Genomic DNA, 5,394 nt, shown 5'->3' on the forward strand with positions numbered 1-5,394 from the left:
GATTATCCTTTAGGTAATGTGTGGCTAGCTCTAGCAGAAACACTGATGACCTTTTTATCAAGTGAAAGTCATTTGTGACAGTGTGCAATTAGCACAACGATGAACTTGATTAGTGTTTCTGGAGACAATCAATGATAAGAAGAAAGACGACATCTGTTCTGGGATAGGTTTTATATTGCATACACGCCCACTCTTTGGCGTCCAGAGTAATGTATGATCCAGATCATTTTCCAGGCCAGTAATGTCATCATTGTAAAGCAGTTAAACTTTTCCTCCTCTGACCATCTGCTGGAGTTTGTGTTTTCACGTTGTTCTGTTTAAAGCTGTCTTCTCATTTGTTTTGACTTGACTAATAGACAAGGGCCAGGCCTGAGAGATCTTGGCTTCTGCCACTGGATTGCTTTATTGTTCCATCCATATTCTCAACTGGCTTTTCACTGGATTCACACCAGATCTAATTGAAATTATAGAGAGCTGAGCGGCTGTAACCTTGCCAAAGGCAAAATGCTTATTAACCTAAGAAGCTGTTTCTTTCTGTCTAATACAACCCGAGGAAGGATTAGGCTTTTTATTTTCAGCATGCACTTAAAAGTTAAATCGAAGGAAGATTTCAAGCATTTGTTTTTCTCCATAAAGAAAATGTTGTACATTTGGGTCAGTGGCAATACATTTTATTTTGTCCCATCTATTAAGTTAAAAAAATATGTTAGACATGATGTACCACGTGTACTATGTACTATGACTTTAATACAGCTCTTTTATGAACACATTTTTCACAATATTTATTTTCAAATTCATGTGGTGCAACCAACATGAAGAAACCATAAAACAGGAAATGACATCATCATATACGACTCCAGAAGATCCCATGACTGTGTGCCAAAGTCAGCAAAAGTCTCTTATGTTATGTGGTATGACTCCACAAAAACTTGATATTTTATAATAATTAATCATTTGTTACATTTATATAGCGCTTTACATATAGAAGGGGGTAAAAAAAAAAAGCATGACATTTTTGAATATGCAATACACTACCATATAAAAGTGTGTGGTTTCTTTAGAAAATGCTAATGACATATTGTTGTAATATAACATAACAGTAATTGATCCCATTTATATAGTGCTTTATATATACTGTAGAAGAGGGTAACAAATGCATTACATTTTTTAATATGCAATACAATATAAAAGTGTGTGGTTTCTTTAGAAAATGCTAATGACATTGTTGTAATATTGCATAACAGTAATTGAGCTCCAAAGGGCTTTTCTGCCATTATTTTATATTTCTTCATAGTCTAAACTCATCAAAATGAAGAGGATAAGGGGCACTGGAAATGTGCAGTTTTGTATTTGCTAGCATGAATAGTGAATTATTAAACGTGTCTGATTTCATCCCTTGACATTATGCGTTTACACTTGAGAACAAATATGTAGCTCACAATGAACTGAGTATAAGCAATACTGTTGATTTATTTGCGATATGAATAATATTATTGTGACAACAGCATAACATCCAGTCCATAGTGATTTGCTCTTTTCTCTATCAATATTGGAGCATGACATGAAAAATGCCTGCATTTATTTCCATAATTGACAAAGATTTGATGCTGGCAAACTGAAGCAAAGCACATCTATCATGGAAGTTCTGCATTGTTACAAACAATCTTATCAGCAGCTGCCATCCACATAGCAGTGATAATGTGCGAAATATGATTAGGTGGAGCTGCTAGTGACTATACTGTACCTGACTCTGATAATAATAGAGAACCTTTGAACATGATTTACATGTTATTGAATAATACCATCAAGCTCATTGTTTCCTCTTCTTTCCCTGGAAATGTAGCTATCATAAGCACATACTGTATTCAGGTATAATTTACTCATTTGTTTAACTTTATGTCCTGAGATTCAGACATCTTAAAATCATGATGTTTGCTTTGCCATTAAGACATTATAGCCCCTATTTTTTTAATTTGTGAGCAGGGACGGGGAGAGGTGATAATCCCTTTTTTTTTTTTTAAGAGAAGAAAGATAACCTAGTCCTGGAACAGGAATATAATCCAAACATCCAAACAGAGAAACCAGGAGTGCAACAACTTAGAACACAAATACAGGAACAACGACCAAAAAACACAACTGAAACACAGGGGTATACATACACTGGAAACACAAGGGCTAACCAGGCACAGGTGAAGGATATTTGTAACTATGGTAACAAATGAGGGTAACTACTAACTAGGGGTGCTCCGATCAGGATTTTTGGGGCCGATCGCCGATTACTGGAAGCTGTATCACCCGATACCGATACCGATCACCGATTACATGGTCTATTTGAAGACTTCTTTTTATCATGTAGCATTACTTATTAAACTATATTTAACAACAATGTACATTAAGTATTACATTTAAGATAAGACAATGCATAATGAATTGACACCTGTGTATTTATTTGCAAGCAACATGTATTAACATAGCAGCTTGGTTATTGGGAGCAGCTTAGGGCTTGACATACAACTTTCCTGTAGAATATAAAATAAAATTAATAAAAGACAGAACATCTGAGTCTTTAAATTTAGCTTTAGACTACTTTAAACTAAAAACAGAAACAAAAAAGGCTATAGCCAAAATAATGTTTTGAGTCAGTCAGCCATCAGTTTTTCTAATACACTTAAAGGACCACAGGTAGTAAAGTGCACAGCAACAAAAAACAAAACAAAACAAAAACTAACAACTTCCATATCTGTATCTATAACTTTGCTTTTTTCTGGAATGCTTAGTCAGATTTTGTAGGCATTTAGAGAGGAAGAGAGAGGTAGAGAAACCTTTTGTGTGTGTGTGTGTTTGTGTGTGTGAAGAACCCTTGCAAAATTATTTTAAACATATTAAGAAAGCCACCACTGGTCACATCTATGGTTAGATTGATTTTTTTTTAGATCCAGTGAAGTCTGTCCCACCATGTACCTAATATAAATAAATAAAACATCTTCAGTTAACTAGCAGATCATTCATTTAGTTCGCTATTAAATAAGAAATCTAGCGCTAAAATGTGTTTTTGAACTCAAGCTGCGCGCTCATTGCCGCGGCGATCAGTTGCATGGATACAGTGCTCTGTGTCTCACTCAGGCTTCACTCGGACGCGCGCTTCAATCTATCGCCGTTGCGGACTCTATTCATTCCGGTGTAATCACAAAATAAAACACAAATGTATCCTTGCTTGATATAACTATAACCGCTGATGAACATATTCAGTTTTGATGAGAGAAAAAAATATGTACGAGTGATTTGACGGACGCACGGGGAGGGGGGGTTGGATACATTTTTGTCATTGGTTGTTGCGTTAAATCTTACCCAGATACAATAGTGCTATTTTCTGATTGGCTATTGTGTAGCTCGACTAACAACACCAGAGGAAACGCGCTTGATTCATGCCGGTTCCACAGTGAGAACGGCGCGGCCAGAGTTTTGGCCGCTGCGGCATATTAAATATATTACAAATAGTTTTTCAGCGTGAGAAATACAATGTGTGGCGGGAGAGCGTGACAAAAGACCGAAATGAGTGACTGTCCCGCTCAATGCTTGACACTTGAGAGCCCTGTTGTAGAATTGCCAGACCGGTGAAGCCATTTTTACCAGGCGTAAAAAAATGGTCTCGCGAGTTTTGCGTCATCTGATCGGCTTTTCTGGATCGGCCTTTATAGAGACCGCCGATCACACATCCCAAAGCAATTATCGGCCGATTATGATCGGCGACCGATCAATCGGAGCACCCTTACTACTAACTAGGGCTGTCACTTTACGTTTCGATCGGACCAACCAACACAAGTTTCGAAAACGAAAATAGGGAATCGATTTTAACGTCGGCTTGGTGTGTTCCAGGCTTAACAATGAAACAACGGAAACAGGAACTAAACAGGAAGTAGAAACACAGGAACAATGGGAACAAATCACGAGGCCAATAAGAGGCCACTCCCTCTTATGGTACATGGATGGATGGAAATTGTATGATAGATAGAGAGATAGATAATAATAATAATTCGTTATATTTATATAGCGCTTTTTCTGGGTACTCAAAGCGCTTTACATGGAAGGGGGAATCTCCTCAACCACCACCAATGTGCAGCATCCACCTGGATGATGCGACGGTAGCCATATTGCGCCACAACGCCCACCACACACTAGCTTACTGGTGGAGAGGAGACAGTGATGAAGCCAATCAGTATATGGGGATAATTAGGAGGCCATGATGGGCAGAGGCCAAGGGGCAAATTAGGCCAGGATGTCGGGGTTACACCCCTACTCTTTTTCGAAGGACATCCTGGGATTTAATGACCACAGAGACTCAGGACCTCGGTTTAACGTCTCATCCAAAGGACGGTGCTTTTTGACAGTATAGTGACACTTAGTCTCGCGTAGCCAGACCTTCAGACTGACGGCTGAAGGTCTGGAACTCATAGCAGCTTTCTTTGGCCAAGGCCCGCCCATAAGGCCGTTTGACCGACATGTCAAACAACCAATTACAGTTTGTTTCGTTCAGCGTCATGTTTCGGTGCGTGGAAATGTCCCCACAACAACAGACTGGCGTGCAACAAGTCAGTCAGCATAGAAAATCAAAGAAGGAGAAGAAAACTTCAAGAGTCTATGCCGTGAACCTCGCATACTTGTGAGAATCCTACGTTCAGCTGATCTTGATAAATGCTCATTGTCACTCATGTAAACACAACAGTTTTTCTTCCGCAATCACACGTCTGCGCTTTGTTTCCCGGCGGACCGAAAATAAACGCAACACTCGCGCCCCCCGGAAATCCGATAAAATTCAACCAATCAGATGACGACTTCGACATTTCTGAAGTGTTTCCAGTTAAGTGTACCATATGCATCAGACGTTTAGCCAATGTTCCGTGGGCGTCTGAGGCTGAGACTAAGTGACACTATACTGGGGCGTTAGGACCCACACAGACCACAGGGTGAGCGCCCTCTGCTGGCCTCACTAACACCTCTTCCAGCAGCAACCTGGTTTTCTCAGGAGGTCTCCCATCCAGGTACTAACCAGGCTCAGCCCTGCTTAGCTTCAGTGGGCAACCAGTCTTGGGCTACAGGGTGATATGGCTGCTGGCTATATATATATATATATATGTTACATCTGAAATATATTATGTAATGACTTAAACCCTGAATCGACCAGTAATCGACAACTATTTGCAGTTATTCATTGCTTATGACAGTTATAACTGCATTCACCTCACAACACTGTAAAGAATCATAGGAACAAAGTGTTCATAAATTGAACACAACAAAAATATCTGCTGAGTGGGTTTGGAATGACACTTCAACATGGCTTCCATGATTGTTCTCTCTTCTGTCCCCTTAGTTGTCATTATTTGTGCCGTTTGAAAC

General features: G+C 39.4%; 1 pseudogene; it reads right to left on the minus strand.

The window, feature by feature from the left end:
- Positions 1–4,997: 4,997 nt before the first annotated feature.
- LOC130097605 (5S ribosomal RNA) lies at positions 4,998–5,114 on the minus strand (annotated as a pseudogene).
- Positions 5,115–5,394: the final 280 nt, after the last annotated feature.

Source organism: Rhinichthys klamathensis, unplaced genomic scaffold, assembly GCF_029890125.1.
Source record: "Rhinichthys klamathensis goyatoka isolate OS25496 unplaced genomic scaffold, OSU_Roscu_1.1 h1tg000221l_1, whole genome shotgun sequence".
NCBI classification, from domain to species: Eukaryota; Metazoa; Chordata; class Actinopteri; order Cypriniformes; family Leuciscidae; genus Rhinichthys; species Rhinichthys klamathensis.